Source organism: Taeniopygia guttata, chromosome 4 (assembly GCF_048771995.1).
Source record: "Taeniopygia guttata chromosome 4, bTaeGut7.mat, whole genome shotgun sequence".
In the NCBI taxonomy this organism is placed as follows: Eukaryota; Metazoa; Chordata; class Aves; order Passeriformes; family Estrildidae; genus Taeniopygia; species Taeniopygia guttata.
In genome coordinates, this window is record NC_133028.1 from 73,028,822 (window position 1) to 73,054,683 (window position 25,862).

Consider the following 25,862-nt stretch of genomic DNA (forward strand, 5'->3'; position numbering starts at 1 on the left):
ACCTCTGATTGCCCCACTCTGTGCTGCAATGGAGCAGCTTCTGTTGGAGTCCTGCATCCAGTTTTGGGCAACACAATATTACAAAGGTATTGGATGGAGAGCATCCAAAAGAGGAATAGGAGGATTGTGAAGAGTCTGGAGGGGAAGCCATATGAGGAGGGGCTGAGATTTGTGTTCATCCTGGAGAAGAGACTGAGGAGAGACCTCATTGTGGACTTCAGCATCCTCACAAGGGGAAGAGGAGGAGCAGGCACTGATCTCTGCACTCTCATGACAGGGACTTGAGGGAACAGCATGAAGCTGATTCAGAGGATATTTAGGTTGGATGTCAGGAAAAGGTTTTTCATCCAGAGGGTGGATGGCCATGGGAACAGGCTTCCTAGGGAAGCAGACAGAGCACAGGACCACTGCCAAGAGTGACACACGTGTGCAGGAGCATTGTCCAAAAGCTTCTTGAACTCAATCAGGCTTGGTGCAATGAACCTGGGCAGCTTGTTCCAGTACCTAACCACCCTCTGGGAGAAGAAACTTATTCTAATATCTGCTTAAACCTCCCCTTGACACAATTTCGGGTCATTCCCTGGGGTCCTGTCACTATGGGAGAGATCGCTGTCTGACCGTCCTCCTCCTCACAAGGAAATTAGTGACTGTGATGAGGTTCCTCCTTCAGTCTCCTCCTCTGAACAAACCAAATGACAACAGATACTTTTTCAGACCACTTGCTCTCAAGGCCCTTCACAATCTTTCTTGTCCTCTTTTGGACACTTAAGGTCTTTTTTTTATACTGTGGCACCCCAAACTGCTCCCAGCACTGGAGGTGGGGCTGCCCCAGTGCAGAGCAGGACAATCCCCTCCCTGTCCCAGCTGGCCATGCTGTGCTGATGCCCCCAAGGCCAGGGCTGGTTCTCCTGCCTCCAGGGCACTGCTGGCTCACATTCAGCTTTCCCTCTACCAGGACCCCCAGGGCCCTTTTTGTGGCCCTGCTTTCCAGTATCTCATTCCCCAGTCTATGTACATCCAGCTTCCCCAGTCCTATCTGTAGAATCGGGCACTTTTCCTTGTCAAACTTAATTTGGTTGGTGATTGTCCCATTGTCTAATTTCTCGAGGTCTCTCTTCCTTTGAGGGATTCTGCTCCTCCCAGTTTTGTGTCATCTGTGACCTTCTCAGTATCCTTCAGTCCAAGTCATTTATGCAGATGTTGAAGAGCAAAGGGACTTAAAGCAAAGTTCTGTGGAACCCCACTAATGACAGATCACCAGTCTGATGTTATCCTATTCATTATGAATTATTTCTGGATAAAAGTGAACAATTTCCTAATTCTATCTAGATAATTTTTTCTTTTTAAAAATACTAGCTCTTTCACTTCAAACTGCAGAAATTTATTCTCATTTCAGAAATAATTAGGATCCAACTAACCTGTCAATTGCTTCAGTGATTGAAATCTCCACAGGCTGCTAAGTGGTTCTTGATTGTCCCAGCTGGCATCTGGAGACAGGTCTTTTTGTGCCTCTGCTCAAAGTCCATGTTTAGAATACAAATGGCATTTTCGTGCATTAGCCAAATACAAGTCTTAAAGTTCTTTCATCAAGGCAAGTCGATAGTTCTGAAATGTCTGTGAAACCATACAAACCCTGGCACTGTGATATGGATTCATTACAGCTGCTTATGGAATTAAGAATTCTAACTGTGGTGCATTTTGCCCATGTTTATATATCTCAGAAAAATCATTAAAGGCCCAGTAGATGCAACTTCTTTAAGCTTAATCATGGTAACATTAACTAGGAATCAAATATATGAGGAGTCAAATAAAATTCTCTGGTTGCTTGTGGTTAAAACTCATACCATTACTTTTTCCATTATTCATTCATTGTTAATGGGAACAATGGTTCTTTTTGCTAGCCTCTCTGTGTATATCATGGGAGATTTTTGACTCAGACATATATCTATGATAAAGATGTTTAGTACCCTCAACTCTTTCTCATGCTGAGAATAAATTATTGTGCCTGTGAAATCACATCTCCTTAATTCTCCTAACAAGTGCTAAAAGGGTGGAGTTAGAGGTGCTCACCTCTTCTCCCTGGAAGGATTTTTTATTACAAGGGGTGTTTTAGCAGCTCAGTTCTTTTTGTGCATAACATGAGTTGGATTCAAACAGGAGTATTTGTGTGTCTGTTATCTCCAAAACCCTGTAGTGACTTGACAGCTACTGCAGTTTTTAGGAATACATGTAAGATTGTTTTAACTTTAAAAATTTAAAACATTAAATGTTGTTATATTAAGCTCATCAAGAAATCTCAGTAATAAATTGGATAAACTTTAATTACTGATGGGAATATTATCTAATTAACAATGGGAATGCATTCTTTGGTGTTGCTCTCACATTATAGAACCATAAGCTCATTAGCAGAATCTTGTGTGGTTCATTTTGTGTTATAATTATATCCAAGTAGAAGGTATGACTATGGTCAGAACTCACTCTCTGGTGACTTCAGTGGGAATCCTTCTGGGATCAGTGGGAATAAGTGGTCACAATATCAAAGTTGGGCACACACATTAAATGGCTGAGATGTCTCATTCTGTCTTTTAAATTGTCCAGTTCAAAGATAAACACTTCATTCCCTGTAGCATTAGTGGTGTATCCAGTGAATAATCACATTGCTGTAAGTTTTGAGATATTTCTGATAGGAAATTTCTGGCTCTGTAAATACCCAGAACAGGATAAGGTAGAAGGGTTGACAAAGAGGCATTTACAGATTGGGTTCCTCCTTACTTGGCTTTCTACTGCAAATGAAGGTATAGAAAGCAAAAAGGGATTCAGAGAATATTTTGCTGGTTAAAGACAGACATGACTCTCACCTTGACCACACAGAAACTTTATACCTCTTTCCATAATATAATCTTAAAACCCTGAGGTTTTGCAAGCTGTGTACCTGGAGCAACACTTATTCTGGAAGAGAGGATTTCACCAATCTGCATTATTGATGCTTTCTTGGGCAGACAGAAATTGCCATGTTGCCAAAACTGAGTGAAAGACATCTGCTTTCACGTTCTTTATGTGTATCTCTCCCAATTTGATAAAGTGTACACTTGATGATGATTAGCCTCCATTTTTCTTCATGTTGGTTCAGTGTCTTTCTTTGATGTATTGATTCCCTATTTAATTTTTAAATATCTATTGTATCTGCTAGGCAAGTAATCATATTTTGTCTTTAGACATTAAAAGAAAAGAATTATGAGTTTCAGAAAACCCGTAAAGAATTAGTGAAGAAGGTACCAGGCTGTGACAGAAAATGCATGATAAATAAACACAATGTATAATCTGCTGAATAAATAAGAAGCTGCATGTTGGCATCATAGTAACTTTCTAAATTCAGCTGAACTCCTCACGTTCATGTCACTATAATATAAAAACAAACTTGCTGTATCCTTGATCCAAATAGCAGATATGAGACAAAAGAGACAGTATGTCTTTCAGCTATGATAAGAAGCTTCTATTTATCAGATAAATAGAATTCTTGGCTGTCTGCTCTAATGTATCATCATAAAGTTTTGAGACTGCTGCTGTAAAGCAATTGTGATGATATATGGGTGATTCTCCTTTTAAAGTGGTAGCTGAAGAAAAATATTCCAAATATTAATAACTGTATGCAAATAGGGACTCTGGTGTATTACAAGAGCTGATGCCATTGAGTGCCATGTTGCAGAAGGCCTCGTGCTGGTGTGGTGACTTCCCATTCTCCTTTTGCCCCAGGACACCGTGTGCAGCACCAAACACTGGAGCCCATCTCTTGGTTTAGGGCTTAAGAATTGCTCTTACAGGTTGCTGACATCTTGAGATGTTAGTTCACCAGGGGACACCCAGCAAAGTCCTGCAGAGGTGGTGCTTGGCAAAGGGAAGAGTTTCTGCAGTGTGTGTAGGCAGGGGTCAGTAATCCTGCGGGTCTGGAGGGAGATGGACCAGGCAAGGCACGGGTTACACAGCCACGCTGTGAGGGGGATTGCGTTGGAGTAATATGAGAGTGAAAAGAAAAACCCAGGAAATTAGTTTTGAAATCTGTACAACTTCAGTTATGTCTGTGGAAGATCCTCCTCCTGTGCCTGTCATTTTTTTGCTAAGCTTCTCTTATGTTTTTTTTTTTAATTAAGCTTCGGAGACTGCTATTAGCAAAATGCAAACATAGGTTATGCTTATCCAGTACAGCGTTTCCTATCAGCTGCTTCACAGAGGTGTTCAGAAGCTGGAAGTACAAAATTTATTGTAAAATCCAAGTATTTTGCTTCCTCCCACTTTGCCTCTAGCTGTGCAATAGCTAATTTGAGTGAAACACTTAATTATCTATTAGCCAAGGCTATAATATAAAATTAGCCATGGACCTCTATGAAAAATAGCTAACAACTTTCTCCTCATAAGAAATCAAACACAGACTTACCCATTTTTGGTATGAAGTGACTGGAGTAAAATCTGTTTGAATGATTGTATTAAAACTAGCCTGAAAAAAAAAAAAAATCCCTAAATTAAACCAGGAGAACCTGGAATGGAATGGCCATTTACTTTTTAACATTTATATGCCAAAGATTATGAATGCTTATGAAAGACCTCACCCTTCATTTCTAGCTTTAAATTTCTTAATACATGGGTGGGATAATACTTAATTTCTCACTAGCCATAAAGGAGTTCATTAAAACACAGCTCGATCTTCAATTACAGAATTAAATACCATTTTTTCAAAGCAATATGTATCAGATTATTCTGAGACACACACGTTTATAGTAGTAAACTTTAAAGCAGATGAATGAGGGTGTTCAAAAGGGGATTTTACAAATGCATGGACAGCAGATTCTAAGGTCAATATGTGTATACAAACCCCATAACATCCCAAATCCAACAGCTGTGGACACCAGGAAAATACAAGGGGAAATGTACCACAGAAAGTGGCTGAGAATGTGTGCTATTCCTAAATGGACTCTTCTATGGCTTTTGTCAGAACCGTGGTCTTGATAAACTGGTGTTCTTAATGGGATATTTCTTGTGTTCTTAGTTTAAAATATTTTTATTCTTCAAATAGTGTAAAATGTGGAGATTTTAATGTGTATTTGCTTTATGCTCTTGTTCTTTGGTTAGCGTGGTTGTTTTTTGCGAGCTCACACATCACGGTGAAAAAAGAGAGGAAAAAATAAATGCACAAGGGCATAAGGTCTGCAGATACACCTTTGAGATATATCAGCACTTTTGTGGTTTTGTTGTGAAATCTCTAATGTTCTACAGGGCATCACAATGAAAACAAGACTCAAAATTCCAAATATGTCGCTTAATTTGGCTGATTTCAGGTAATTTCTTTGTTTTCTTGTACAGCCCAACGTGCAGCAAGAGGCAGGACCAAAAAGGAATAGCCGCAATGCTCACGTTTCTTGCTCCGAACTTTTTGTTCCTAATTATTCTGGGAATCTGCCAGCATTCCCCTATCTGCAGGACAACACAGATGTCTGCATGCTTTGAACAGCTTTGAAATCATGTAGCAGCTAAATATTGGAATGACCATCCAGGGCATGAGTGAAAAAGCTTGGCCCTCGAAAATTAACATAAATTAAAGGCTTGCTAAGTGATTTAAAGAATCCTTTGTGCCCTGTGCCCTAAAAAATCCTGTACCCAAGATTATTTTTTTTTTAAATGCTGCTAGCTTGCATTTTTATATTTTTATCCTTTTTTCCTTTTCTTTCTTTTTTCCTTTTTGGATGCAAAATCTTTGCTTCATTTGCGTTAATGTAATTTATTGCATTGATTTTTTTTTTTTTTAAGGCTTTTTCTCTCCTATGTAAGCAGTGTTAGTTTTCTTTTTCTCTCAAAAAAAAAAAAATTCCCTAAAAACTTGCCTTTGTCAATTTATTAGTATAAACCAGAAGCAAGTAAAATCCCATTATTGCTGATTGCATTCAAAAAGACAGCACATTTTTTTCACCTTTCTTAGAACATGAGCAAAGTTCCCATGTAGCAGGTGGTTGTAATTAGTTTGGAATTCAGTTTGGCTGGCAAATTCCCTCCTGTTCATTGCATAATTTCACTGCTACGGTCCCAAAACAGTGGTGGGTAACAGAAGAGAAGTCTCTGGTACTCTGGTATAAATCTTGAAGAATTTCCCCTAAGTCCTGCTAATGCAAGCTGCTACTCTGAAAATTAAAATCACGCAGGTTTGGGGGGTCCCTGACACTCAGGTCATAAGACTGAATGATAAAAAAAATATTCCTTCAGTAAACATAATGCACAAAATGTGAATTACCTCACTGGTTTTTAGCTGACCTCTATGATGCAAAGGGTCATGTAAAGAAGTCTGACATCTCCACCTCTAGTTCTCAGTGGGAGTCACATAAACCACACTTCTTTGTCCTTATTTTTGAGGTGTGTTGCAGGATACTCCACAGAATTTTGTGACAACAATAAACAGATACTTAGCATCAGCTGAAATAGTAAGAGAAATCATTCTGAAAACCCTTGTGAAGGTGGCTGCCCGTGCACAGCCACGTGGGAAATGTGTTACACTGGCGCAGAAAGCAGCTTATTTTGAATTGATGATTAAGTCTTGCAAAATGATGCAAGGTGGACTTTCCTTAAGTACTGATATTTTGTAGGCTTTCCCAGGTTCATTGATCTTGCCAAAGAAATGATCATAAAATCAAAGACATGTTAATGCTTTGCAATAGAAGACAACATTTCTCAAAACTGAGATGTTGGCAGTGATGCATAATCGATGTTCTACTAAAACCAATCAGTTGGCTTTATGATTCAAATAGGTAAGAGTTGATAAATTATTCAATTATAAAGTGCATTCAAAGCCTGTGTTAGATTAAATGGGTGGCTGTATATCTGCTATAAAAGATAAATCACAATACACTATTAATTGAATAAGTGAAACACAGAATTGCCAAACTTTGATTCCCTCCAACTGTTGAACACTTTATTTCTTCATTCCTAACCCCTGTATTTGTGATAAGGATGTTTTAACAGATATTCTAAATTTTTTTCCTACCACTAAAGCTGAATAAAACCCTTATCTGCACTGTGAAGCTCTTCACAGGGAACGCCCTGGATTTTGCTAAAGTTGGCCTTGCAAATCCCTCAAAATCTGGAATTTCGCCTATTTTAGTCATACTGTTGGTCATGACAGTTTCATAAACATCTCTATAAGTGGAGGGAAATTTCAGTGGCTGTAAATGATTGAATGACTTAATTCAACTACCATGACTATCAAAAAGCCCCCCTCCACATTTGAAACTGTATTGTCATTTTGAATCGTGCCCGCTGGCTTTTACTCTTGTGATGGACAGTTGCATTTTCCACATATGTAGTGTTCTTTATACCAATCCTCAGTGCAGTGCTTCACTGTTTGAATTATTCTCAGGCTGAATCCTGAAGTCATGTAAAGTCACAGGCGGAGAGCAGGTCCCCACCACAGTGCTTTATTGTCATTACCTGTGGGCTGAGCAGTGGACTAGGTACTTCAAAACCACCAAATTCTTTGAATTATCTGAATTTTTTATTGTCAGCTCACTAAGAAGGAGACCCTCTCCACACTGGTATTAATTTTCCATTAATGTTTTCTTTTGTCTTTCAATTATTTCATAGAGTTTCAGTCAGTAAAACAATGCCTCCTTTTGTCATGTTCCTTTACAAACTGTCAAGGGCTTTCTTTCTAATTCATGTTGCTAATAAACTGTATACAATACCTTAGACTGAAGGAGAAAACTGATCACTGGATGTAGGTTTATAAAGACCACTGTATCATTTTATCTTCCACGAAAGTCCCACTGTCACTCAATAAATAGGATTTAACTATAAAACATGACCACAGGGTCTGTCCAAGATGCTTTCTTGAGATAAAATCCTCATTAAGTTAATGTAAGATCACTGGCTGTAGCCTACATTTAATTTTATATAATGAGTTCCTTTTTATACAGTAAACTTTATGAAAGAAGAAATTATTGGCTCACGGGGTAGAGATGGATGAATATAATAACGCTTCTGCTGGAGGGATTTATGATGTATATTTAGCATCACAGACAACGTACTAAATCACTGCCACAACCAATGTGAAAGATACATTAGCTGTCGTTTGCTTTTACCAGCTTCTCTAAGTCCTTTTCAAATGTCATTCTAGAGATTTCTAAATCAGTCTCACTTTGTGTTATTAAAAAGTCTATTATACATTCTAATGTTACTCTAAAACATGGCAAATTATTTCACTTTCATTGTGTTTGATACCATTAATATCTGCTCCTTCTTCTATGCTATTTATTCTAGACAGGAGAAGCCTAGTGCTGGTGTTGTAAGAACAACACACTAATTGGAAAGGCAGATAAAATGTTTGTGAGAAATGTAATAGGGACAAGTTTTCCCCAGTTTCCTGGGATATACATGTAAACTGGCAGTGTGTTCTTTGGTCACATGTTAATACGAAAACAAAAAAAGAAATTATTAGTTTGGAAAGGGCTTAGAAGGGCAAATTCAGTATTGTGGTACATGAGCTATGTCCATAATGCTGACTATGGCAATAGCTGTAATCAAAAGATTGCTTGCAATTGGATTTTTGGGTGGAAACTTCATAGCAGCATCTATGGCCACACTCGTTGAGACCAGTGTTTGCTCATGAGTAGAGATGCCACAGAACATTTTGTAGAATCTTTATGCTGCTCAACATGACCAGATGAAAAAAAAAAAAAATTAAGGCTTTGAAATAACGGAGACGTTTGTGAGACTTAAAAACTCAAAGAATGAAAACTATTACTTTTACTGTTCCTAAACTAAAACACTCAGCTTACATTCTTCAGTTTGTGCACGTCTAGTAACAAAATAAAGTACATCAAAATTCTCCTTTGGTCAAGAGTGTATCCGTCTGATGCAACTTTTGTAGCTTGGAAAAGACTTAAAAATCAATTAAGAGTGTTTTTGTAATGTGTGGCAATATCTTCCAGGTACCTCAGAGAGGCTGAAGTGTCAGAAGTGGCTTCAGTTAAGAGGGAAGACACATTGAGAAGAGGGCGTGTACTGGAGTGCAAGACTAAAACCCAAGACTGGAACCCAATAAATGAAAGTTTATCTTGTAGCTCAGAAGGAAATGTATACAGCACCATCACTACCAGGTTTGTGTTCTTTTAAGTAATATTTTGCTTGATCTTGCTCAGTTCACGTGGGATGTGTTCTGCTGAGGTGCATGGATACATACATGACTGGTTAATAATAGACAATTTTGCCTATTTGTGTGTAAAGGCATCAATTATTTTCCAGCTTGTCCAAATATGTTTTTCCTTTTTTTCCTTAGTGCTGTTACCTTAAGAGGTATTGAGATATAATTGATTGCTAGGATTAAGCCATACCCAAATGACTTTCAGGTATTTGTTATTCATGGTGTTTTCCTAATTTTAAATTAACCTTGGATGAGCAAGAGTACGTGTTTATTGCCAAAGAGAAATATTTGAAATGTCTGGCAAAGTTTTATAACACACAAGAAACTTGTCACTGTGGCGGAGAAAGTAGAGGACATCAGTTATTAAAAAACCAGTTTTATTTCATCTCTTTTACTGTCACCTAGTCAAAAATGTTGCAGTTCTGAAATGTGGATTTGTTCCACAGCTGCTGATGGTTTCCTCTGGCATAAGCAATCTATAAAACAGTGTCTCTGTGGCTTAAATATGTAGATTAGTCTGAAGCTGAGTGTAACACAGTTACTAGTCTTCTGAATTCCCTGAGAAGAAAATGGCAAACATATTTTTAATTTTTTTTTTTTCATATTTCCACACTGGCTGTTGTTCATCACAAAGAATACAACATGTCCCAGGCCATTTACTGGGAAATCCCCACAGGAAAGGCTCAACAAGCATGTTTCTGTTTTCACTCAGGAGGAATCCTGGTGAGAATTATGCAAGTGTGATGACAAAATGAAGGAGGAAAGCTGTAAATCAGTCTTCAGATCTGAAAACATGGGTTTTGCATTTAATTTTAGGTTTTGAAAAGCAGGCACGGACATGGTGACTGGTGCTTTGTGCACATTTGCAGTATCACCATTGACAGCTTGCTTTTTATGGGAAAAATGTCCTCTGAGGACCAGATACCTCTTTGTCTTCATTGCCTGAGGACAAAAACATCTAGGAGATAAGTAATATAGCAGGAATTAAATAATTCCAAATCACATTAACTCTAATGACCATAAAGCACAAATAATGCACACTCAAACTATTAATTATTTATAATGATTTCTGAAACTACATTATGAAGCTTCAAGTAAACTCAGATTAAAATCAATATTATGTCACATCAGTAGTGATGTGTCTTCTGGGGTCAGCATGGAATACAGAAAATGGTTATAACTATATTCATTAGAATCTGTTAAAACCCTTTTTTCAGTTTTAGGTCTCACTGTGATTGCAAAACATCATTATAATGGTGTTGTGAGTATATATATATATATATATATATATGTATGTGTCACCTATATGTACAAAGAGAATGTCAAGATTATCATTTTAGTACTGTGATCCAATGAAAAGCTTGAATAGAACGAAAAAGATGAGAGAGATGAGAAACCTTGCCCCAGGAATAGGAGAAATAAACCTCTGTTCCCAGAGATAAATGAAGAGAACTTTTGTTTCTATGCTAGAACAGCTCATCCTTAAAATTGCTTGATCAAGCAATTAAAATCAAGTAATTTAAAGGATGAGTTGAGATGACCCATGTTTGGTAGTTGTGGGGAGACTACCAAACTGTGTGAGGGATTTAATGATTGCAGATTTCCAGGCAGCTGCTATTCATGAAAATTAAAACCAGGAGAGAACAGTTTCTTGTGGGAAAATCTCCACAGCATGGGAGGAGAGACTCCTCTCCCTAAGAGGACTGAAAAAAATTATTTTAGAAATTGTAAACTGACTAAGAAATACCAGATTCTGTCTCTTTACATTGTCAGTGGGAAAAAAAAAAAAAAAAAGGAGATGGGGGAGGAGAAGTGTTCTAAAGGTTTATTCTGATTCTTAATATTCTTCTTTTACTTATGTTACTAAAGCTTTATTTATACCCTTTAGTGCCTACTTTTGTTCTTCTCTCATAACAGAAAATGAATAAGTAATTTTAGTAGTGCACTGGCATTTGTCCAGCTCTCAACCCACCACATACTTGTATAGATGTACAAAACGAGCAGATTTTACAAATGGATTCCAGTTTCTTAATTGTCTCAGAATCTTATTTTCTTCTGCTTTTGAAAAAAGAACACATTTTTCCCATGCTGTATGTATACACAAATGTGGCAAGCAAAATCAAAACATATTTCTGGCACTGTGGGTATAGAAAATTAACACTGAATTTAACAATTTTGGATAATTGTGTTTGTTGAGGTTTTGGCATATGTTGAATTTGCTATTAAAAAAAATCTGTTGCCAACAACCATTCCATTTACAGTTTACTGTTAGGTATGTCTTTAGACAATGAAAGCTGTATGAACATTTTTACACATAGATTGGCACACTAAAAGTTGTTATAAGAAGAGAAATCAAGCAATACTGAAATTACCCTATATATTTCAAAATTATTACTAGAAAGAGATTGCACATTCTCCTTAATAAAACATTCTGAGTCTGACAGAAGTGCAGGGAATGGATTTTTTTTAAAAAGGGTGAAAAAAGAACAGGAAGAAAAAAGAAAAAGCAGTCACAGAGTAGTCAGATAAGATTTTTCATCTATGGACTTTCACTGCACTTTTCTTCAACTCAATTGGAAATGATTCAGTGAGTGAAGCTGCTAGGAATGAAGTGGGTGTTTCCAAGTGTCAGTCAACAGAAAAATGATAAAAATGCTGCAGAACCCAATGCTGGTTTTCAGAGCTGGGAAGTGAAATGGCAGTGCCCTTTGTATTCAAATCAGCTCGGTCTCCTGTACTATTTTAAATGCTTGCAAATTTTTAAGAAGTTCAATATGAACAAAATGTTGAAATCCACAGTAGGGTCAGTGTTTTTGTTCTATGAAATCCTGTAACTCCAAGAAAATAATGCAATATCTTTTATACAAGATACTCCACTGCAAGTATCTTGCTGTGCATCTGGTACCGCAGCAGTATCATCTGCTCCTCTGTCAAAAGAATTTTTCTAAACTTATATACTTCTAAACTCTCAGTTTTTATTTGAAACTATAAGAAAAAAATGCCAGGTAAAAAACTTAAATATATGGGATATTATTATTAGCAGTAGTAGTAATATTGGAGAAAACAATATGGAATGTTTTTTCACACAAGTGAACATAATAGCACCTAGTTCATTAATACATGTTAGGTGGCCACAATAAACAATCTCTTTTAACATTGCAAAAAAGAAGGGATGATTTCTGACCTTCTGCAGAATTAGTGAGTAGTAGTTTCATGGCTGATGATGTCTCTTTTGCTCACTCTACTCAGTCTCTACTCTGAAGCTTCTTTCTTCACTGGCACATATGGTCAGCAATTTGTTTTATCTGATAAAAAGGTCCAGAATCAGGGAAGAATAAAATTTCATATGAGAAGCTCATTTAGTTTTGCTTAACCTTTGTCTTATTTCTCTCCTTTTAGTTATAGCCATGGCAGCATTGCTATTTCTCCTATTAGCAACCGTATTTGAAAGTCTGTAAAAAAAATCCCATTTGGCAGCAGTTTGTATTGATACATAGATTTCAGAGATTCCTTATGCCTTAAAATTTTCTTACAGCCACCTGAAAAACATGAGACATTATGCCAAAATGTAGTAAGGGCTCCCAAGCTCTTAATAGAGCTGTAATTTGCCATCTTTGCTGTTCCAGGGTACAACTGCATAGCTAAAAAGTGGAGGTGAAGAGAGGGTTAGCTGGATAAAATGTTTGTGAATTTAGAAATCTCTGTTTGGATAAATGGAGTTCTTATTAGGCTGATCGAGTTACACACCTGTGTTTGGGATGCTCCACATGTATAAAAACATGCTTAAATATTAATAATATCATGTGGAAGATCATAGAGTATTCTGATGCTAAAATAGTGAAGTGAAATTCAAAATTAAGAAAGCAAATTTATCCTGTTTGTCAAAAATTACTTGTAAGCTTGTAGCCTCCTGTTTAATGACATCTTAAGAGTGACTTCAAAGCCAAAGTTTTTCAGTGGTTTCCCAGAAAATTTTCATCCAGGTAGGGCTAATTGGTATCAAATAGTGATCTATTAGCTAAGGAAAGTTTGTGGCTGGGCTATATGGAGCAGACCAGAGAAGTGCATGGTAATACTTTGTGGCTGTGGCCAAGCAGCTTCCATCAGCAGCTGGAAGGTGGGAGAGGGTGCCCAAAAGTCCCAGATTTGCCCAGGGCTGCAAACAGCAGAATAACACGTGTACACCTGCATGCAAAAATCTGTCCTGCATCATAGAGAGACAGTGGGAAGAGGTAAGTGACCTTCTGGAAGAGGCCATCTCTTTGATACTCTTCCTCGGGTCAAATTCCATACAGATGTGAAACCCCTGGTGTGAATTTTGCTGATTTATGGTGAGGCACTGCAAAAGCTCATACCTGCAGCTCAGTCAGCCTTGTACAGGCTTTGGTAGTTTATCGAATGTGGCATGGGGTCTAAATGCCTTTTATAACTTTTAAAAATTATGTCACTAGCCACAATGTCCAAAAAAAAAAAAAAAAAAAGAAACTGGGAAGCCAAATTCTCCAAAGTTAGGATATGATATGATTTCAGTGTGACCTGAATTTTAACTGTGTGCAGAGACTGTTTAAGGTCTGAGACTTCCAGATTATCTCCTACAGTCATGAAAGCCTGATTTCCAGAAGTCTACATTCTTCTCTGTATTGTAGGGTGGTGATGTAGGCTGCCAAGTGACTTCCAGCAATAATTTTAAATGTACTTTATATTTCTTTTCTTTCATTTTATCACAGACCTGTTTGGAAAAGAACACCTGCTCCGCCTTGCCAGTAGGTAAATTCTGGTTAAGTTCTACTTCTCACAGAGTCATGACTGAGGAGCAAAAATAGTACAAATTGTTCATTTAAAATGACAAAACACAGCTAAAAATATAAACTGACAAAAAAGTGTTGTCAGTGAATCTATTTTAGCTGTGAAAAAAGATGTGGGCTCTGTTTCCAGCCTTGTCATGATACCTGTGTAAACCCTTGCCTGGATCAATAAGGCTGTCTTTGATTTTTGGTCTAAAAAAGGAGTACTGCTATGTGATCTTTCTCTTTGAATGTTCTAGGTTTAAAAATATCTTCAGAAACTGAGGTGTGACATGTTTAATTTGAAGAAATTAAGGAATCAAATAGAATCATCTGTTTCAAAGTTTCCCTGGGAGGGTTATTTTGGTTAATTCCCTCTTTCTTTTCCAACTGCTGTGCCCTGTGAAGTCATTGAGTAGATCTGTGGTTTTCTTTCAGAGAGGAGGAAAATGGCCAAATGAGATTAAATTAATGGGTTTCCCTTTATTCAGCTGCAGTCTTTTCAAGAGACTTGATTGATGTTTTGCTATTTTTACATTTTGTTACGTTCTTTGCCATTTGAATGAATTGTCAACATTTTAATGTCTTGAATACTCTGTAAATTATATCATAAGTACTCCCACTTTGTTTACGCACTGAATTTTGATTGATCTATCCATTTTATGCTCCTTTAATTTATAACTCTCCTAATTTCTAAGTATAATGGAACCAATCAAACCCCAAATTATTTAAAGCAAAGCAGTGATTTAATCTGTTATCTTTCATAGATGGCATGAGGTACTAAACTCCAGCCCTGTTTCAAATGGTTCTGAGAATTTACATGACTAAATATAATGTGAAGATGCTTTATTTGCCAGTATTGTTTTGGTTTTTAATGAGCCTGGTTTAAATACATGCCTCCTCACTTAGGTGAAACTATCCCCTAAGTGTGTACTGTTCTTTTTCTCTGATCCCAGGATAAATATAAATTAATATTAATGAAATGATATAAAAATTATATAAATTAAAGGTGAGTGTGGAGGAACCATCATGACCACAATCAATGGAGGAATTGTTACTGAGGCAAAAAGGGAAGTGTTAGTGATGTATACTGCAGGTGGATTATGCAGGGAGAAAAGAGGAACAAGGAAAACCCAGGGAAGGAGAAAAAGAAGAAAATGTGAGTGGAAGAGAAAATTTTCCAGTCCTTTCAACTTTGAGACTAATCCTGCTTACATGCTTTCTCTTCTTGGCAGTCAGTTTTACTTCTTGCTCTTCCCCTTCCCCTTCGCCCTTCAGAGGCAGGGGAAGAAAAAAGGAAAAAAAAAGAATAGATGGAAAAGCAAGAGTGAATTTTTCTCGTTGGCTCCCTGACTGTGAGATTGCTTCTCCTTTCAGGTGTTCTAGTGTGCTTAGTGTGGTTCTGGAATTGCACTTTTTATCTTGTCAGTTGCTGTGATGAGGTAAAACTGAAAATGGGTGTGACATACATGGCTGGTTTGAATTCTCTCTGTAACTCATCGTGTTCATAATGTGAGCAAATATATTTTGTGCAAGTGGGAGTATATCACAGGAAAAAAATTGCCAGACAGGACTCAGTGTGCACAGGAACTGGTTTCATCCATAAACCAGACCAGTGTCAGAGATTGCTTATGAACACCAAGAATGAAGTGTTTCTAAATGTGGGACCTGGATTTTTTATTACCAGAACAATAATTTTTTTGTTCACGAGCATTCTCATTCTCTTTTCAGTAAATCTTGTGCAGGCTCTTGAGTGGAGTTTTTTATCAGGGGAGAGCAGGCAGAAAATGTTACTGAATCTGAATAATACTAGGCTCAGCTGAAGTGAACAGCCACAAAAGTGATTAGGCAATGACAGACTCGAGCCTGAAATACCAAATGAAATGTGCCTCTTTACTCTTCTGTCTCAACAGTAAATATAAACTTTGAAACCCAGGACAATAGAAAATACACCATTTTATTTTATAATGGTTTAACGTTCTAGAATTAGCAAGAAAATTATAGGCACCTAATTTTTGCTGCATTTTTAGCAAATGAATCAACAATATGAATAAGTCAGAGATAATTATTTTCATTACATTTCTATTTCTATTGTTTTCAGCCTGTTGGCTCACTCTGTTGGCTTTGCCCTTCTTTAGCTGCCAGGTAGTTGATTTTTTTAAATTTTTTTTTTCCCCCTACATCGTTGATTACCCTGCCACAAAAATGAAAGGAGCCTCATCAGATTTTATTTTAAGTCTGGGAACTTTTCCTACCTCTTGAACCTGAATGAATATTTAAGCAACTCATAATGCAACAATTGCTATTCTGAGGGAAAATAAAAAGCAATTCTCTGCTGAACATCTCTGTAGCCTGATGGAAAGATAATGGCACTGCTGCAGACTAGAATAAAATCAAATCCTAATTGTTTTGGTGAATTAGACTTCTTAGCAAGTCATACTTCAATCTCTGCATAAATTAGAGGTCTTTACTCTTTCAGATTCCTGTGGGGTTGCTGTCTTTGGCTTCCATCTACTTCATTCAGCTCAGCTAGCAAATGCTTTTGAATAATGCCATGATATTTCCATTAAGGAATTCAGAGCTGCTGAGAAGAAATGTGTAAAGCTGTTGGTCAAATTCAGGCAATGAACCTGAGGTTTGGCAGATTCCTCAAGCACTTTAAGGGATTTTGGTGAATAAGCCAAGGTCCAGGAGCCAGGGGCAAAGCTATTTATCCAGAGCACCCACAGTCAGAGCAAGCTGGAATTCTGAATATTCCGAATGCAGGTGCTGGGACTCGTGGCTGAAGAAGGGTACAACAGGGATTGCAGCAGCTTTCAGGAAAAACTCTTCACATAAGTGAAAGAAAAAAAGTTTTAACATAAATTATTTCTCGAATAATTGTGAGCTAAGTGATGGGAAAAGTATACATATTCAAGAAGTTACAATCTCAGTGTGTTCCTGGTTAAGCATGTCCTGCTTTTCCCATTTTTTCTGTTCCTAAATACACCACATAAAAACATTCTGTACAATGAAGCTGCTAAATAGTCTAGAATACTTAGATAAATAAACTTTGGCTTATTTAACTTAGTAAATAGACTTTACTGAGGGTCTGATTTTTTTCAATAGAGCACTACTGTTTTGATTTTGTGTTTATGCAAGGAATATGAGGAAAATCATGATATTGCCAAAACAGAGTTCACAATTGCCATCAATATCAAACCAATGGAATATATTGTAACAAGGAAAGAAGAAATTTCTCAAATTCTCGTGGAGTTGTGTAGCTGAAACATGTAAATTCAGATTATAAGAATAATGTTCATCAGTCAGAGGTGCAGATTGTTAATTGATTTGTTCACTCTAAAAGGTGCAAAGACTTAAGTATATTAATAAAAAAAAGAAAAAATACCTTTAAAAAGTAGTTTTAACCACTTTTATAGAAAAAAGCCTCCTGAATTCACATATAGGCACCCTAGAGTTCCCACAAATCCTGCTATTTATCAATCCACTTGGGTGAACTTGAAATAACCCTATCACCCTAACTCAAATCAGCTATAATCCTGGAGCGTGGCAGGAAAATGCATATGTAAGAAGAAAAAAAAAACATAAGAAAAATGTTATTTTCTGGAGAGCTTGAGTTATAAAATGACATTATGGCTGTCAGAATCAAGGGCACATAGGCATGGCTCATGATGATTATGATTAATGGGAGCCTTAAAGAGAAGAAGTAAATATATATTATAAAAGTTCTGTTTTGCTATGATTAATCTAAGCACCCTCCTTGGGTTTGTGATGACAGAGGAAGGCCATGTTGACAAGAACTTTTCCTTTTTTCCTTACCAATAATTTCAGTAGCTTCTAATGTACAAATCTAGATTTAGAAAATGAACCTTTTGTAGCCTTTCATTGTAAAGGATGAAAGCTAGTAGGTATAATTTGCAATAAATTTGAGGTCAAATGTGACACTGGACAGACATCTGCTACAAATAAACAAAGTCACAGTGCACTACGTGAAGATACTATTAGCAGGATACAAAATGAAAAGAACAGTCTCTCCACCAAAAAAAAAAAGAAAAAAAAAAAAAAAGAAAAAACTCTTCCTTTCAGCTGATTTTGACATTTGACAGTTATTTTCCTTGTTTTGAAGCCTGCAGCAAAGTGATATCCTCAGCTGAAGGTCTATGCTGGTTTTAAATTTATAGCTTAGTGCATCATGGATCCAGTCAGAATTTTGTAGCAAGTTAAAAACTGCATCATGCTTTTCTCTCTAATGAACTCTATGTGCTGTCTTGATACCTTTTTCTTATGTGGTTGTCTGAAAGCATTTCTTCTGAAATTTTGTTATTTTGAAGCACGTACCCATAAATACATTTTCTAGTGTTAGTAAATATTTCTTTTCTTTTCTAGAAAATAAAGAAAAAATGCAGTTATAAGATACATACATCCATATAGCCAAATATCTGTGTCCATCCATCCCATAAATGTCATACACCCTGCTTAGGACTGGGATAGATAAATACACCGTTAAGACTCTTGTTACATCAACATCTTGACTAGAAAATGTAAATGCATTGTATATTTTTTATGAAGCATCCATGCAGTCATTGCTAGAACTTTTTAAAAATACTGCCATTGGGACGTGGGGTTTTTTGAACATCCAGTTTTAAAACCAAAACTTTAAACCAACCAAAAAATCTAAAGCATTAGTATCTTAAAAACAAGAGAGGCGAAGGGGTATTTCACTGAATTAGTTCTGTTTCTAGAGAATCACTTCTGGTTAGACAGGGGAACTTACGAAGAACAGAAATCAGAGGATCCTCTGTAAAAAACCAGAATGGGAAACCAGTCAATGGGAACATCTCAAAGAAAAACAAATTATGGGAAAAGGTAGAAATCCCTCACCCCATCCCTGTCCAAAAAAACCCCCTACATTATAGGATGGGTCATATGGATACATTATAGGACACAAAAGGTTCTTTTTCATAGTGGTTTAAGAGGTTCAGCATTTGTACATTGTCTCTTAAATGTTGTCAAAATTAATTACAAATATCCAGAATGGCTGTAGCTAAAATTAGATACTGAAAAACTCTAATTACCACACTCCAGAATGTTAAGAAAAATACACACTATAAAATAGCCTTACAAACATTTTTGCTTCTGAAAAGATATTTCTGTATGATAATACTTAAAATAAAAAATTTAAAATTAAAAATTAATAAAAATAAAATAACATAAAATAAAATTAAAAAAAAATTAAAAGTAATAAAAATTTAAAATAAAATTACACCAATAAATATCACTAAAATTTCTATTGGAAGAATAGTATCAAACATAATGAATAAAGTTCTAGAAGTTAAAATACTAGAAAACTATCAGTGGAAATAATTACTTTGTAACTATCAATCAGTGAAACTTCTCAATACTTTTATAAAATAGAGAAATGTTAATTTAATCTTAATTTTGGCTAGCTGGTTAGTGTAAAAGCTGCTTGATGGAACCCTTGATAATACTTGGAAGATAATGAGAGGTCTTTATAGCCACCCTGTTCTTAGAACAGATCAATTTTTAGCTAGCAAGAGTTTGATTTTGTTTATAGAACAAATAAGACAATTATTTCCTTAGATCTCACATATATCTTTGCAATTAAACCAAACTTCATGATTAGTGTAGGTTAAGGTTAAAAAGTGTATTTTCAGTTATGAGGAGAAAAGATGGAACACTGCCTCTCCAGACAGGTACTTCAGTTGTTAACAGATGCCTGGAAGCAGGGCTGTAGAAGATTTTGTATTTCCCAATAAATGTACAGCTGCATTCTCAGCATGCCAGAGCCCATGAAGAGCAAGCAAAGGGGAAAGGTTGCAGTTTTCTTTGTGTTCCTTCAAGAGAGAAATAGTACAGCTGCTCAGGGAACATGAAATGGGCTTCCATACCTGTTCAGTTTTTAGAAATCAGCATAAGCATTTCTTTTAAATAAAAAATAGAGAATAATTTTGGGTTAAAACTCAGTACTAATAAATATAGAAACCTAATATTGTAGTTATGCAAGACTTATTAGTCAACAATTGTGTTGGAATGTTTGGAACAGCCTGGCTGTACTTAATTGCAATTTTGGGGGTGTTATCCTCTTTGTGAATGTATTGGGCTCAGAGAGTTCCAGGGGTGATTAAATGGGAATACCCTAGAGCTGGTGAGAGAGGTGGGTTAAGTTTAGCCAAGACCTCACAGCAGGCAGGGAAAATAAGACAGTATTTCTTTATCAAATTTCTTTATCAATTTCTTTATCAAATGTTGAAAGGGTCAGAAAAGGACGAGGTAAGAAAACGATATGTACACTGCAAAGTAGTGAGGAGACAGTTACTGATGTCTCAAATCATGCAGCTAAAGCCAGTAAAAGAATTATTTGATGTATTTTATTAAGCTGGTCAGAAGAAGCAAAGGCCTCTGTTGGCTCTCTGATTTGAGTTAAGAAGTATCATCTGCTCTTGGCTTCATCAGCATCGCTGAGCATCTCAAGGATGAAAGTCTGAGTGACACTATTATCCTCAGGTGTGTACTGGGAAGGTGTGTAAGGGTATATAAGCATCTAGTTCTAGTAGGCAAGACTAATATACTTCAGGGTTTAATAGAAACTGGGGTATTGATTGATCCCAGGTATGTGGAACTGCTGGCTGATAACCATTATGATGAGAAAAACCATATAATATTGCCCAGTAATTTTTAATGACATGGAACAAAGCCAATGAAGCAAACCTTATCCGAAGATGAGAAAAAAGAAATCAATAGAGCAGCTTGATCAGGTTGGTTTGGGATACTTGAGTGCACAGTCAGTTGCATTCTAAATGCCATAAATATCTTAACACCTATCCAGAGATGAAAATGATGTCTTTGTTGCTAATCCATAGGGATTTAATTTAATTTATTATTTTCTTCATTGTAAGTTATTTATTACTTGTATTTGCATGAATATATCTGGATTATGCATATTAAATATTTTTGTAAGATTGAGTCTGGTGGTATAAATATCAAATGACAGTTTGGTCTAGGATTTTTGGATACTGATATTAATGTGTAGGGTCACAGGTAGAGTTACTACATGTCTACCACCACCTTAAAAATCAGGTTTTGCTGATGTATAGCTACAAGTTGGCTTTTTTACTGTGGCATTTGACAGATCTTTTACAATTCCACTGAAAACTTTCAGAATCTTTGATCCTTTGGCATTCTTTACCTAAATCAAAGGATCAAATGTGCTTTCTTGCACAGGCTGTAATGTTTTTAGCACTGTAAAAGCCTTTCATTTATGGGTCTGCTTTTCTGGGGTATGTTTTTAGAGTATTAGAGTATTTAATTAATTAAATTAGAGTATTTAATTGATTAATACTAGGATAATTTTATTTCATTCTTGACAATCTATTTTTCTTCTTGGCAAATTAGTAATTTCTAACACGTCTATGGATATGCTGTTGCAAATGTTTCTAGTCCTCTCTTTACTTCAGATGATGTACTCATACTCCCCATTATGCCTTTTTTCTAGAATACAAGATCTACTTGCATATAATTGTAATAACTTTTGCCATTTTAAGAAGTTTCGGGTGTTGTGGTACTACTCATGGTTTATTAAAAATATATGTTAATGTGGCAATCTGTAGAATTTTAGTAATATTTTCAGACTCCTGCTGCTCACATGAAACACAGAGGACCTACTGAGATCCAAAATATAGGATTAGATGTCCCCTTTCTGGTTATTTCTATTTGCTATAAAAAATCCAACATGCAAAGATTAATTTTATTTCTACTTTTTATGATATCCCACTTTTCTAAATTTGAAAAACTGCAGAGGATAAATTATTATTTAATGTGCACTTTGTTAAAAAATCCTGAAAAAATAGACTTACTCTTGGCTCTTAATTAAATGATGTATCTTGATTATACCTCAGTAATGTTACCAGCTTTATCTAGAATAGGTTAAGAATCTTAACTGAATTTTATTAGGTTCCTGTAACAATATCTCATGCAAAACTAATCCTGCTGATTGACTATTACTGCAACTTTTGTCAAAAATTGAACTGCAGGCTTTTTCCTCTTAGAGTTGCAAACATTAAGCCATTTATGTTTATGGATTATTGAATTTTAAAGACAAACTACTTTTTGTCTTTTAAATTCCAAAACACAAAGTAAAACTTGAAGCAAAACGAACACCTTATCTTTGAAAATTTCACAGTAGGCATGCATTGAACATTATCTCCTCTTCAGGCTTCAAAATTTCAATTTCCCTTGGGTAAACTTGAAACTTGAAAGGGTCTATAGCATAAATTCTAAACATGTTTATACATGTTAATTTGATATCAATTTATCTGTATGACTTGTTTTGTTTTAGTATGACTACTTCTTTCAGTCTCTCATAATTAAATTGTCATGCATATTCACAAAGCTTAATGAATCAGCATGGTTTGGGTTTTTTCCTTAATTTTTACAGCTTGTTAAATTTGCTTAATATGCATTTTACCATTTGATACATAATGCTTCCAAAATATTCTTCTAAAGGTTTGGGCCTCATGGCCTTCCTTTTTTAATTGTATGTGCAGAAGATCTCTACCTCTACTGAAAGAGGCTCCTTTCTAATAATATTTAGGCAGATTTTTTTCCTGTTTCTATTGGTCAGACTCCTGTGAATTGTTCTTTGCATAAAACAGAGGCAAATTCACTTGTCTCCTATGGTTTCCTTAAATGCTCTGTGGTGTTACAGCCAATTGATCTTCATCAGACTCAGGCTACCAGAGCAATAGCAAAATTTTGAATTGCCTTAGCATGGCTTTCCTGTCTCAAATTTGTTGGCAAAGCAGGATAAAATAGAAAGCTTCTGTGTTGGTCAATATATATGTTTTTACTCTTTCTCTCTAGCAACCTGAACAGAGAAAAACAAAGATCATACCCTTTTACTTACTGCTTTTATTCCAGATGTCCCCACTTCTGCACCTACATTAATATTAAAAATGGGTTTTCTTTGAGAATCAACAGTGTACCGGGAGCCAGAAATGTCTCTTTTGGGTTGATTTTCCTACTGCAGTTTGTCTCCTTGTCTTGATGTCACTATTTTTTTTTTTTTTTAATTTATCTTTTATGTGCTCTCTCACAGTGTTTAACTCTGAAGTTGGGGAACCATTTCTGAACAGATATTGGAACAAGAGACTTGCACACAGTTGAAACCCAGATTTTGAGTAAAGTTGCATTTTAGGTAAGTTTAGCCTACTTTATTTCTAGCCAAAAGGAAATATAAATGACACATAAATATTTAAGCAAATTCAGTCTTACTGTATAGAAAACAGATGTGAATTACTAAGACAAATTGCCTTTGTATTAAACCCCTCCTGCACAAGAATCTTCCGAGTAGCTCATTAAAAACAGCTTCTGGGTAAAATTTCTGGTAAACCAATATGCTTCAGAGAGAAGTCAAATTAGTAAGTACTTGGAAAGTTTCTTTTTTCCTTAGTCAAGTCAAACCTTCATTCTCCACAGTAAGCTTGTACGTATGTCTCTGTCTATTTGGATAATTTTTTTTATTTATTTAGCATGCCAGGAGAAAAATACAGTAGATTGAGCTGCTACGTGTTCTTTAGAACCACCTGAGGATATTGTCTGGCTCTTTCTAAAGCTTATAAACTCACAGGATGTTTCTCTTTCTAACCAAAAGAAGCATGTAAAAAACCATTGCAATAATGCTCATAATAAATGAAAAATATCTAGATTTTTCTTTCTTAGGATGATTCAGTGTCAAAATGCTAACCTAAAGACCATCCTGGTACATCTTTTTTTACAAAATAAATATTGTAGTGTTAATCTTACTCAGAAGTTAAAAGAGCAACATATAAAATCTTCTTCCTCTACACGATTTTCTAAAAATCACACTGGTTTGCCCTGGAGCAGTTTATGAAAGAGAACTTGTTCTACTTGTGTTCCCAAATGAAAATACGATTAAACACAATTTGAATAATTTTATGCAATTGTTCTCTTTCATGCTTTGCCTTGAAAAAAATTCTTAAATCATGCTCTAAGTTATTTGCAAAGAAGACATAATACTCAATTTTGGAAGTTAGGTTCATTAACTAACAAACCTTTATTCCACCATTCTCTAATTTTCCCTGAACTATTCTTCACACAGGTGAAAGGACACTAGAAGATATCTTCTAAGTGTCTCAGCATAAAAAAAGATTTTACAAATATTTTATATTTTTAATAAAGCATTTTTTTCAGTAATTCACAGATAATTTTTATGAAGGGTGTTTATTACATTTGGGCTACATTTGTAGAAAAGTATCTTTGACCAACAGTCTGTCAAGTTCTGTTTTTTTCTCTAGGATTGTTTTATCTCTGCATCACAACACTTATTTTTAAAATCTTGTTGGCATGATAAACTCTATGAAGAGAACTTGCAACGTTTATGAGACAAACAGCTCTCATTTATTATTCCAGCTCAGATGAAGAGCAGACACATGAGGAGAACAGCTCTGGTGATCTTGCTTCTAGTGGAGCAGCAAACTGGATAATCTGCTATTATCCAGTCACCCATGCTGTGACTGTAAAAGGCTGAGGTGCATAAAGCCTGGGAAAGGGACACTTACATGAAAATGGTGTCGGGGCTGTGGGAGGTAAAAAATTCCCTCTTGTGCTGACATTAGGATGCACTGAGATGAATATTAAAATGCAAGTGTAAACTTAAAAGACATCTGATTTAAATTTATCATGTCTCAATTCTCTAAGTCTCTTGAGGGAAGAAGAAACACAGCCTGTGTTTATTTGATTGTGTAGTCTATTGAAAAATATTCCATTAGAGGAGCAGTATTTGCAATCTTGGTACCTGATATTGGTCAAAAATCCTTGCAACAGGTTCTGACAGTTTCATTTTTTCCATGATGTGTCATTTATCTCTCTAAACAGCACTAATCAGAAAGTGCCGACCCAAAAGCTACAAAAATGGCATAAATAATATAGTTTAGCTTAGTGAATCTTGTTTTGGAAATAAGCTATAGTGATTATAAATTAATTAAATTATTTTGTCCTCTTTCTTTAGCCTGTCTTTAGGTGTGGCAAGGTACCACAGCCCTCCACATGTCTAAAAGGACTACATGAAACCTTATGGAGCTCAATTTCCTGCTCCTAAGTGTTTAAGCTCATTCACCAAACCAGTTTTCATATTTTTTTTAATTTAAATAATTGCAGAGCACAAAATTGGCAGACTAGTGTGAAATAGCATTTGTGAAGATACAGAAGTTTTCTGGCAATATGTCTTTGTCAGTTTGCTCCTTGTTCCATTCAATGAAATTTTGTCTTCTTAATGAAAGTCATTAAAATGAAATAGCTCCATATACAGAAGAGTGGGAAATCTACTTCCTGGCATACATTATGTTTTTTTCGTGTCTCTAGTTGTAACACAGTCTGGGTTTCAGGATAGCATATGCAAGGCTAGTGTTTTTCTATAAACCTGTGAAAGTCACAGTCTAATGAAAAATATAGCAAAAAAAAAAAAAATCCAGATGTAATAAGCCACTTATTAACTTCACCAGCATTTTAAAAGGAAAATATTATTTCTGTGTAAGCAAGAACTGCAAAATATTAATGCTCTTCCATGTGAAGTAGACATCATTCCAAAAAGCTTTTCCCCAGTTTCCATGTTTACTGAAATATTTAAGGGACACCATTGTTTTTATCATAAATCTGCAACACTAAATATGCTTACCCTAGAAAGTTTTGACATGTCCTGGTAAAGTAACTAATTATTCAAAAATTAAGATACTTTCATATAGCTTTGAAATGGTAAACCCCATGCATTTATTCACTTTAAACCAAAAAATTAAAAAAACTTTCAAACATGTAGGGAGCAGTAATTAATTTTAGTGCCTCTGGGTTTAAAAACACTAATTTTC

At 35.8% G+C, this 25,862-nt stretch overlaps 2 long non-coding RNA genes across 2 annotated transcripts in view; one reads left to right on the forward strand and one right to left on the reverse strand.

Moving 5' to 3' along the window:
- The window catches only part of LOC121469949 (uncharacterized), a 49,897-nt gene that overhangs the window by 18,344 nt on the left and 5,691 nt on the right, over positions 1–25,862 (reverse strand). The window lies entirely within an intron of this gene.
- The window catches only part of LOC140684027 (uncharacterized), a 32,476-nt gene continuing 13,665 nt past the window's right edge, over positions 7,052–25,862 (forward strand). The window contains exons 1-2 of the long non-coding RNA XR_012055868.1: positions 7,052–9,134; positions 23,078–23,176. This is a non-coding gene — a long non-coding RNA (uncharacterized lncRNA). The remainder of the gene's footprint in view (positions 9,135–23,077; positions 23,177–25,862) is intronic.